The sequence below is a fragment of the Lissotriton helveticus genome, chromosome 5_1 (assembly GCF_964261635.1).
Source record: "Lissotriton helveticus chromosome 5_1, aLisHel1.1, whole genome shotgun sequence".
NCBI lineage: Eukaryota > Metazoa > Chordata > Amphibia > Caudata > Salamandridae > Lissotriton > Lissotriton helveticus.
The window spans coordinates 1,585,174,941-1,585,187,119 of NC_136065.1; the positions used below are offsets into that span (position 1 = coordinate 1,585,174,941).

General features: G+C 46.9%; 1 long non-coding RNA gene across 1 annotated transcript in view; it reads left to right on the plus strand.

Annotated features, from left to right (window-relative positions):
• The first annotated feature begins 4,163 nt into the window (after positions 1-4,163).
• Positions 4,164-12,179, plus strand: part of LOC144755624 (uncharacterized) — a 37,463-nt gene continuing 29,447 nt past the window's right edge. Inside the window, exon 1 of the long non-coding RNA XR_013594944.1 lies at positions 4,164-4,284. This is a non-coding gene — a long non-coding RNA (uncharacterized LOC144755624). The remainder of the gene's footprint in view (positions 4,285-12,179) is intronic.

Consider the following 12,179-nt stretch of genomic DNA (forward strand, 5'->3'; position numbering starts at 1 on the left):
GTCCCACTCCATTACTCGCTCACCCATTTACATTTCCTCCACCAGGGATCTGTGCTGCTCAATCTCCCCATTCGTTTGCTTTCCACCCTGCGCTCCTCTGTACAGCTTCCTGCATACTAGGGCCCATCGTGCTGCATCCGCCCTGCCCAATGTCGCCTCCCCATACAGTCCTGCCGCTTCCTAAACTCCTTCTCTTCCACGAATAGACTGCCCGCTCGTCATATTTTGCCCAGCACCCCCGACGCTCCACGTTGCAATCTCTTATCTGTGTTTCTCCCTTTGCACTTGAATCCAAAAAGAAGCTGAGGATAATTGGATCAGATTTGTCATAGATTAAATAAACTGCACAACTTTTGGATCAACAACGCTGGGGAACAAATTATTATTATTATTATGCGTTCTTATATTGCGCTCGATTACCTGTAGGCATCTCGGCGCTTGCCTTGGGAACCCGTCCTGGCTTTTCCCTGTGAGATACCCGTACTGGGCATCCCCAAGGTGAAAGCCAGGCATCCCGCCGCGGGGGGCCGTTGTGGAGATTAAGCAAGCTGATGCCCAGAGCGGCAGAGTGTTAACCCATGATTCGAGTAGGCACCGAAACGAGAATTATCGAGTGCATGGATATTTTGGGCTCAAGACCCTGCCGCGTCGGGAATTGAACCCTGGTCCAGGGTCTGACCTCTGCTTCAGGGTCAGCCTCCTCTAACCAGTGAGCCACACTTCTCCACTCACTCCAAATACAGCAGCACCATTTCTAAAGGGGCACAGTGGCACTGAGGGAGGCCCCTAAGACCTACAATCACAGCCAGGGGTGTCACTGTGGAGGAGGTCAGGCCCCTAACCTTTCTTTTACTGAAGTGAACTACTCACCCCAGCTGTCCTCCTGCCCTCCAAGAGACACTGCAAAATTGTCTCTCCATTCTGCTCCACAAGTTTTAGATGTTTTAGTAAAATATTAATGTTTTGTTTCCGGATTACTGTCCCAAACATTAATACATACCATAATAAATTTCTGTTTGGAAATGAAGCCCTTTATACTCCTGTCCAAATAGTGATTCTAAACTGTTTCCTAAATCCATTTAGCGATTTGATAACATCTTACTGAATTGCTAAATGGGTTTAGTGCAGTAAAAAACAAAACATTTTTGAATCACAGTTTGCGATCAGAAAAAGCATTCGTACACCTGGCACCAAGTTTTAAGCTGAACGTCTGGAATTTCGTTGAGAAGTAAATATTTCCTTCTTACACTCCACATACATATCTGAAATATGCCCTGTGACACCAATTTCATTCCCTGCACCAATGAGCTCCACCAACCCTCCAAAAACCCCTTGAAAGCTAAAAGTCTACGGTCACATCGGCCTACAGACCAGACTTGAGCATTGAGCATGACTTGAGTTTGCAATAGAGAACAACACGTGGATAAGGTTTTACCGAAACGTGCATGCTTTTCCAAATATCAACTTATTTTCCCAGTGCAAATACATCCAGGTTATACGTTGCCATACCACAGGGGATAGATAGTCTGAACAGAAAATACATCCAGGTTATACGTTACCATACCACAGGGGATAGATAGTCTGAACAGATGCCTACAGGACCTGTGCTGAAGCTCAACGGTGAACTACACAATGAAGTCAAAAAGGTGTAAATGGATTCGGCATAACGGAGCAGTGCCACAGGAGTTAGTGAGCCACCAAAGTTACACATGGGGAATATTGCGATATTTTAACAGTCAAAAGGAGCTGTAGCTGAGCTGCACCACATGGGCAAATCGATTTGCACAGCAACTGAACAGAGCTTCATTACAGGGCATAATTGAATGAAACCACGGGATATCTGAGCAGCAGCTTTCGGTGGCATAACTGAGCAGCACCACAGCTGCCAGGAGCTTCTGAGCAGCATCAGAAATACTGTCTGGCATACGATAGCAGTAACTTCACATCTAACGGCAGCACAGTGGCAAATGTTTGCAGCTATTGGGAAAGTATGTTATTTTCAGGCACAAAAAGTATCAGGTTCTCGACAGACATACACTGGCAAAGATATATAATGTGCATTACATCTTGAAAAAAAATTACAAAACAATCTGATGTGTTTTTTACCTGGTACAATGGTTAGTTATCATGGTAATTTCCCTACAGGAAGCCGACTGCTAAGTAAGCCAAGCTCTCACTGCTTACTTCTGCTGTGAGTTCAAACAGTGACATGGCCAACCATCCTACACAGATCGTTAATCGAAGTACCGCCGAAATGGGAGATAGTAACACGTGTTATTTATAACGCTTACAAATAGAAGAGGTGTGGTGTTAAGGGCTGCAAAACCAACAACAACGTTCATTCGCTGGACACTTGCTATCCATCAGCCCTATTAAAAGACACGTACTTTCCTGACAGATACAAATGTATTTCCGGCTGCTTAAGAATAATGCTTTTGAGAAATGTGGCCTGGTCATGAAAGATTGACTCATCTGATGCACACTACCCGTCCGAAATGTATGTAAAAGAGGTGGCTTCTTTTTTTGCCAGAAATGCATTATACGACAGTTATTCAAAATGTCTTTATATGGCGCACCATATGCATCTTGAGAGTTGCACTCCCACCAACAGGCCTACCGCCGCCTGCTACTGCTGCGAGTAGAGTTAGTTAGCACTTGCTTGCAATAGTTAATAAACAAAAGAACAGTGAGTACTCTGTAGCAAACAGAAACCATGTATGTAATTTTTAAAACACACACTTACAGCCTTTGGAGCCTCTCTTCCTACTGCAGAGTGCATCTGTCAGAGTTATGAGTTTTCCCTTCACGTGAGAGAAACTCTTTCAAACAGATTTCTTTCTGTTATATGACGCAGCTCCAAACCAGCTAGCACGGAGCCGCGCCGTTCCTTTCTCAAAGCTTCCCGCTTTCCGGTGGCAGGATGAGAGTGAGAACCTCCTCAAGTCGACACCTGACTGGCTAGCATTAATTACTTCGGATCATGGGGTCATGACGTCAGGCTATCAATCATCGGTGCTGCAGCGAAGCACCTGATGAAGCGAAGTGTATCCATTATCCCCACCCACGGGCACACAGCCAGTAACTGTTTTTTACTGTTTCAATACTTTATTCGACAGCATTGTCATAAAAGCATTTCATCCCTATTCTAAACATAAATAAATACTATACTAAATTAAGATCAATTTAAGATAAACATTAAATACAGAATGCTGGCGAATTCTTTCCTCTAAAAGGAATTTATACAGTTTAAAAATACAGAGTCACTGTATCTAATACATAAAAGATAAATCTAGCTTAAGATAAAAACTTTAAAGTGCGAGTGCGGATGATCCAGGCCCAACCCAAATATTTAGCTAGGGCAATTGCAAGACTGGGGGCACAATTTGCTCCTAATATTCTCAGTGCTTCTAAATATTTTCTTATCCCCAGATTCTTACACACTGGTTTTAGCCATCTACTTCTTGGAGCAGCATGCAAGGGGCATACAAACAAATAGTGTGGAATATCCTCAACGTGGACCTTGCAGTAGCAACATGTATTAACATTACTTGGTGATCACTTTAAAGTAAAAACATTTAGAGGTAGGCAACCAACTCTGAACTGGAAATACAGCTTTCTGTCCAAGGGTTTTGTGATCAGATCCCAGTACTGCTCACAGTTTGGGACTAATTTGGTCTCCAAATACTGGGATGTCAACATAGAGTGTTGATTGGAAATCAAAACCGATTGGTGTACCATGTCCCAATACAATTTTTTCAACAACACTTTAGATGGAAAGGCGGAAGGGTCAGTAGTAGTCCATAAGTGGTCTAAATGCAGTTTTTGTAACAAGTTCCTGATTTCTTTAAGCCAAATTATTTTATGGAACCGGTCAGAGCTAATAATGTCCATGAGAGCAGATGCATAATGGCCGAGTTCAGGTGTTGTCCTTAAGCGTCTCCAATATAAAAGTGGGCGCAATCGTGCCATATCCTCGATATTTTTCCTCCCTGGATCATATAGGAGTGGGATCGATGGAGTGCTCTGCGGGACACCAACCAACCGGCGAAGGAATTTGTTCTCTGCAATAGCCAAGGCACTCAGATTGGCGAAGCCCCATAGCTCTGATCCATAAAGGCAGGCACCCAGCACTTTCATACTATAAATCTCCATAATAGGCTGAATGGGTTTTGTTAATGAAGATTTATATTTTTGTGCTACAGCCCCAGTCAGATGATGGAACTTTAAGACCACAGAATCAATGTGTGATTTCCAATTCATACTACCCTGCAAGAAAATACCAAGGTAAGTGAAAGCATTCACCTCTTCCAGAACAGACCCATTAAAATGTATTTTGCCCTTGAATTGCTTAGCAGGATTCAGGTTCGTGAACTTGGTCTTTGTAGTGTTTAATTCCAAGCCCCGAATCCGACAGAAATCTCCAAATGCATCAATTGTCTTTTGTAATCCCCTAGGGGTCCGCGAGACCAGTAAAGTGTCATCAGCAAACATTAATACTGGAACCCGCTCCCCATCTAGCATAGGAGCATCAGTTGGTGATTTCTTTAGATGGTCTACTACGCCGTTGATGTAAAGGGAGAATAAGGCGGGGGCCAGGACGCATCCCTGTCTCACCCCACGCTCCACGGGGAAGGAATCAGTGACGTCCCCCTGTGCGCCCCACCTAATCCTGGCGTAGTTATTTTCGTGCATACGCACTAACAATGTCAATAATTCGGGGCTGATTCCAAGCTCGCTAAGAACAATCCATAGTTTTTGACGAGGCACCAATTCAAATGCTGACTTTAAGTCGACGAAAACGGCATATAATGGGCCATTTGTCAAGGACACGTTTTTCCAGTAAAGGGTTAAAAAATGGAATACCTGGTCAACAGAGCTAGTTAGGGGGCGGAAGCCAGCTTGGTACGGGGAGAGGATATCATTATCGTCTATCCAGGCTTGTATTTTATTTTGTATCATTCTACCCATCAGCTTTTGTGTAGAGTCGATAAGGCTGATGGGTCTCTAATTACTTGGTAAGGCCTTGTCCCCTTTTTTAAAAACTGGAATGATCTCCGCACCCTTCCATGAAACTGGTATCGCGGCTCCTTGAGCGATGGAATTTGCAAGCCAAGCAAAATATTGACACCAGTTAGCCCGGTCAGATAAAAATACATCTGCCGGTATTCCATCAATTCCTGGAGCCCTACCTCTGGTCACCCCGTCCAATGCTACATTTACATCCCCCAATGTGAATACTTCACAACTATAGAATACCATTTTGGGTGGCGGGGGGCAGCCCGAAGGCGAATTATCAGCATATTGCGGTTTGAAGAAATCCACCCATGCTTCCTTAGCCACGTGATTTTTTGGACAATCAGCAATTCCCCCTCTACCCCATTTTAGGATAGCCCAAAACTCTTTTTGCTGTTTAGCTGCGCAGGCTTTTTTAGATCTAGCTATTGATTTTCGTCCCACAGCCTTTTTGCCCTGGCTTGAGCTTTTCTATAGTCGTCCCTGGCCTTCAACACTCCTTCTTTACTCCTCAACGCTAGGCTGAGGTTCTGCCGTGCCTTTCTACAAGATTGGTCATACCATCCTTTATTTCTACAAGGACAAGCGCCCTTTCCCTGATGAACTTTTTTTAAAAAGAACCCCTGTATTTTGGTAAAAAACTTGAGGTGTGACTCTTCGATTAATTTATTGAAATTTGGCACATTACAATGATCCTGCAAGCTTCTAACCTCATTTGCAACGACCTCCAATAAATCCTGCAATTTCCCTGGCTTGTCCAACAGAGTTGCTCATTTGACATGGCGTTGGTTGTTGGTTGAAATGATATCTAGTGGCATAACGCCCCTTTCAGGATTTGGCAATATTACTCCTTGGTCCAATTTGAAGAGCAAGCACAACGGGTTGTGGTCACTCTCCAATCTAGAAGTCACTCTCATATCTATCATCTTATGCCAATCTCTGACATCTACCAGGATATAATCTATCCGACTGCTTGTCCTTGTGTTGTCAAAGGTATGAACACCCTGAAGGTCTGACGGGGTGCGTCCGTTTGCTGCCCTCAACCCCCTGGCCAAACACAAACTCTTTACTTGTACTGCCACTTCAGACCATTTCTTTACCGCGGGTAAATCCAATTGGGGAACTCCCCATTTAGTATCTTCCTCTAGGGACATTTCATTGTCCTCCTGGCCTAGTGGTTCGAATGTAGTATTCATGTCTCCCCCCACTAGGATGGTGATATGCGTTGGTAGATGCTCCAGATCGTTATCAAGTGTTACTACCACCTCTGAAGCTTTACCCCCTATTATTCCCCTGGCGTATATGTTATAGAGGGCCATCTCATGGCCGTCAGCCCAGGTTATCACAATTGGCAGTAAGTCACAATTATTAACGGGTCTCGCTCTAATGGTACATTGTAATGATTGGCGTACCCATGTGATTAGTCCCCCTGAGGGCCGCCCTTTTGGATTCTTTTTCGCAGGGACAAAGAAATTTTAAAAACCCTGCCGGTGGGCAGGAATCACTGCCCAGGTTTCCTGGAACATAATTACATCATGGAGGTCAATAAATTTGCACCATTCTGGGGAGTCTAGTTTGTTAAAGATTCCCGCCAGATTCCAGGATAGGAATTTAAGACCTTCCTTCAACGGGCTAGCCCTCATGTTCGATGGTGATACATATTGGGCCTGCAGGGGTTGGGCCAGAGTAGGAGGGGGGCTAGTTGCCCTGTTGTTTTCAATGATGCGGGGAGTGGGAGCCAAGTGCCCCATAATACAAGAATGAACCCCCGTGCGACAGAGTATCCTCCCATTACTAGAGTTAGTAACAATAAGCTTCTTAGCAATACCAGTTTCCCCCTCTTGAATCCCAACTATGTATCCCTTGGCTGCACTCATCTGCCCTTTCAGTCAGTCACACTCGTTGAGATCAGAAAGGGCAGAGTATCTATTTTCCATCGGCATGCCCCAGTTACTTCTTATACCAAGGGGTTTGCCTTTCCTTACCACAGAATTCCATTTCGTTCTAAGTACTGTGGGATTTAAAGTATTCCCTTTCTTTGCATAGAAAAAATCTAGCTTTAGAGGAACTATCTCTGTAGATCTGCGCTGGGGAGGATATATGTTTGCTAGAATATTTGGCAGCACTTCAGGATCAGAGAAATGTAGCACCACACAATCCCCTCTAAATTTTTTATTACCACCCCCGATCCATTCTACTCTTCTAGCCTTCACAACTTCTTGTGCCAACTGGTCCATGCCCCCCGGAGAAAAGGCCATGTTCCTTGCTAGCCAGTGCAATGATTTATTTATTAGGGAAGATGAGTTCTCTATTTGCCCAGATTCTAGGAGTGGGACATTCGCCAGGACCAGTACTAGGGGGGATGTCTCTACAATTAATTCTACTGGTCCCTTCTCTATATTGGAATCTACCAGCCTGTCCCATAGCCTTGGTCTTTCAGAATCACCGATGTTAGTACCCAGTCCCCTGGGACCCCCCCCCCCTATATTGTTAGATGGCACAGGAATAAGGGGAGTGTTTTCCAAGGGTTCTATCCTGGGGGCTGTCTGTGTTTTTTTCGACTCGACTCTAAGTGTTTCCTGCTTAGAATTTTTTGCTGCTTTCTCTAATGATTTTTGCAAAAGTCCCCCCAACCTGTTCACCTCTTCAGTGAGGTGATCTATTTTGCATAGAAGAGGTTTAGTTATGGTCTTGATTTTACTATCTAGGGCGTTTAATAGTTTCTTAAATTGATCTTCGTCCAAGAGTAGCTTCCCCCCAGAGATTCCTCTTACATCTTCTCCAATACTTTTCGGTTGGGATACATCTGGGCGTTTTTTGCTTGAGCGAAGCCCGCCCCGTTTTGGAAGACTCTTTCCCCCCCCTTAACAACTTTTTGGGCTGGTACCGGTGCTGGGGGCTCCTCTTCCAGCAATACTATGTCTTCATCAGGTATACTCTCAGCATCTGAGTCAGCTATAGCTACTAATAGCTGGGTTAATGGGTTATTCTCAGGTTGCTGGAAAACCTCATTGCTAATATCAAGGTCAGGTATATCTGGAGGCATATTATCAGGTGATGTCAGTACAGGGGAAAGGCTCAACCCCAGTGAGGATCTCCTATCACTGTTTATTTTTGCGACAACCTGGACCATGTAATTGTCAATAGTATTAATAGCTTGGGTCGTTTTTGACTTCGACATATTAGGAGGTTGTAACACCGGTTACCCCAAGTTATACCGTACAATACTGTTGCACAGGATGACTTTCCTATAATTGCAGTGAATGGTGTATGTGGTAAAAACTCACAGATGGTGATTTGGACAGCGTTCCAGGCCCTGTCCCTGATGATGAGGGCCGTAGAGGGCCTGCCCTTTGACCGGGCGTCCCGCTCGCGTCCCGCGACGCGGAGGGCGCCGTCAATTTGAAGCGCCCCCGGTGATGGCTTCCGGGTCGCAGGGCAGGCTGGGAGGTGTAGTCTCCCTCCGCTCGGCGGCCGCGAGATGTACTACAGCGGCGGCGGGAGGGAGACCAATGCGTGGGCAGAGAGTTGCAGGTTCCGGCGGATTCAGCGTTTGCCAGGTAAGATTCTCAGCAGAGCACCCGCTCCACCGAGGGCGCCGTCAACTTGAAGCGCCTCCGGGCGCGGTGACCCCGGTGATGGCTTCCGGGTCGCAGGGCAGGCTGGGAGGTGTAGTCTCCCTCCGCTCGGCGGCCACGAGATGTACTACAGCGGCGGCGGGAGGGAGATCAATGCGTGGGCAGAGAGTTGCCGGTTCCGGCGGATTCAGCGTTTGCCAGGTAAGATTCTCAGCAGAGCACAGCCAGTAACGCAAAGACTGCTGAGGGCAGGCCCCGCCTAGGTAGAAATGGCTCTAAGTGGTTGCCGGCTGCGTGGCCGCGGAGGGGGCCCCTGGAGTGCAGGGGCTCCCCCGCACCGCGGGGGCTGCAGGGACCTGTGTTACGTGCACCCGGAAGCCCAATTTGTTATTCTGTACGGAGACCTGGATGCGCATGAGGTGTGCCGACTAAACGTATATGCTCCTAATACCGATTGTGAGGACTTCTACAGAGAGATGACGGCAGCTGCCACACCCTACCTGACAGCAGATAATAGTGTTAGCGGGCGATTGTAATGGTGTGCTTGATGCGAGCTTGATCCTGAGCAAACACGTAGAAACAGGAAACCACAAGTGACAGGGCAACAGAGAGCTGATGCGGGGCTTTAACCTGCAAAGTATCTGGAGAGAGACACTCCAAACTCCAAAATGTTCTCCTGCTATATCCCTGCCACAGGGATGCATAGTAGCCTAGACTATTGCCGTGTCTCCACTGGACTAGTACAACAAGTGAAGGAGGCTTCATACCTGGCGCGTTACTTATCTGATCACTCCCCGCTCCTGCTGTGTCTGGGGAGAGGGCGTACTTCCTCTGCGGTACCGATGTGGAGCTTGTGCGAAGTAGCACTAGCAGGACCCACTGTTTGAGGCTACAGTGCAGGGGGCACTATCCCACTACTTCCATGAAAACAGGGCAGCTCAAGCAGTAGGGCCCATGACTAGGAAGCAATGACAGTAGTAATCAGAGGGGCCCGTCTTAAAACTTCGTAGGGTGTCAGATGGCATCTAGAGCAAGACCTGGCCAGCAGGGAGTTCCAAATGCTTGATATAGAAAGGGTGCTTCAATCTCAACCGCAGAGACTTGAGAAGAATGGTGTCAAACCCATTGGGACCTTTTAGATGACTGGCGCACATTGGAGAAACACACTTACACAGCATACCAGCAGAGGTTACACGCAGAGGGGGACAAGACAGGCGCTTTGCTGGCACCATTTTTGATACAGCAAGAATCCCAGAACCCGGTATTGGTGCTGCGCGCCATGATCAAATCATTAGTCAACACCCAGCTTGCGATTAATGAAGTATTCCGGGCCCATCTCTGTAGGGCATATGCAGAGCGCAGTGGATGACCGAATGGTAAAATGGCGGCCTTTCTGGCGGAGACAGATCTCCCTTGGTTAGGGATAGAGGAGAAGGCAGCTCTAAAAGAGCTCATTACAGGAGAGGTACTCCTAGTGGCCCTGCAGCTACAAAAACATGTAACAACACTAGGAGGCAATGGCTGGATTGTACCATAAGTATGCAGGTGCATGAGTTGAGAAACTTCTAGAGGTTTATCAATAAGCACTCCAGCTGGGGTGACTACCTGAAACCATGCGCAAGGCCCTCATAGTGTTGGTACCAAAACAGGGCAAGGACCCGGTGGAGGCAGCATCCTATAGACCGCTGTCGCTCCTATACGTGGATGTAAAACTACAGAGTGGAATTCTGGCAGGCGGTTGCTCCCAGATCTACCGACATTGATACATGAAGATCAGTACAACTTTGTCCCGCAGATATACCATGTACAATCTCCATAAATTGTCCCATGTCATCCATGCACCACACTTGAATGAGGGTTCCTAGGCATTGGCATTCCTTGATATTGAACAAGAGTTGGATTCGGTCGCATGGGAGTACCTCTGGTGCATGCTGGAGAAGGTAGGCCTTTCTCCAAGTTTATAGCATGGACACCTGTACGCTGATCCGAGTGCCAGGTTCCGGACTGGCACTATGGTGTCAACATGTTTCCAACTGCATCGAGGTACCCAACAGGGATGTCCTTTATCACATCTACTATTTGCCCTTGCCACGGAGCCCGTGGCAGCACTGTTGTGTCACACGCTAAGGCCCTTGGGGATCTCAGTGAGCGAGACACCGCATTTCGTGTCCTTGTATGCCAATGATGCCCTAGTGTATCTGTGAAATCCAGAAGACTCGGTCCCCATGCTCCTGCACGTTTTGAGGACCTTTGGTGAGGGTTCGGGACTCTTTGTTAATAACCAAAAATCACAGTTGTTGCCAATAGGTGGCTTGACTGAGATGAGTCCTGGGGCACTTCCAATGGATGGACTTCCGTGGGATACGGAAAGGATACATTATTTGGGCATCAGATTGCCTATACAAAACAGAAGTTTTTTAACCTAAATATAGGCAGAGTGCTAGCGGGCATGAGGGCGTCTGTTAGGTTCCGGAGAGATCTCCCTCTGTGACTGATCGGTAGGGCTTCACTAATTAAGTGGTGCTGAGAAGGTGTTTATACACCCTGCAAGGTACATTATATGAGATCCCCAGGAGGTACTTTATCGAATTGTATAGTTTGATCATAGACCTGCTCTGGGCTGCTAAAAGAAAACAGATGGGGCTATCTGGGTTCAAGCACACCTGGGAACAGGGAGGGATTGAACTCCCCAATATAGAATTTTATTATCTTGAAGCTCACCTTCAGCACGCAGTCCACTGGCTGGATGGGGTCAATTGGGAGAAGAGACTCCAAAAGCCTCCAATGGAGACTCTACACTCCCTGAGCTGATCATGTTTAGTGATCAGCTGCCGGCAGAGTTGCTGTTGCCAGATTTGACATGTGGGCAGACAGTCACAAGCCTTCTGCGCCACACAACTTATGTGCGAGATATGCTGCTCTGGGCACTAAAGCCATTTCCAAGCATAGCAGAAGTGATGTCCTTGCAGAGATGGCAAGACAGAGACTAAGAGGTCCTGGGAGATCTATATCTGGGCGGCCAGTTTATCACACAAGATGACATGATGGATTCATTCACGCTGGGTACAGGTCAATACCTACAATATGCCAAGATGATGGCAACGGCCCAAGAGATATGGGCTTGTTTCCCACAAGAGCCAGTACCCTCGCAGACGCTAACAATGCTACTGCTGATGTCCGGAGATCGCATACTTACATCAGACTTATACAGTGCACTGAGTGAGGACTTGCCAAAGATCGTACCTAGGTAACATGGGAAATGGGAAGAGGTGTTGGGTGAGGCCCTCTCCACATATGACTGGGAAAGGGTTCATATGGGGGTGCGAACTATAAGCTCCAACGTGCGCTTTTAACTACTACAATATAATTACACCGATCAGGCATATCTTTCGCTAAAGATCTTACACAACATATACACCATACGGTCTGACCGGTGTACTAGACGTGGGACCCCTGCTGCTGACTTTGTGCATGAGGTGTGGAGTTACTCCTCGATAGCTCAGTACTAGGGAGAACTGTTGCAAAGTCTAAATAGGGCAACTGGTTGGGCGATCTCACACACCCGCGCTCTACTACCTGGTAGGCTTC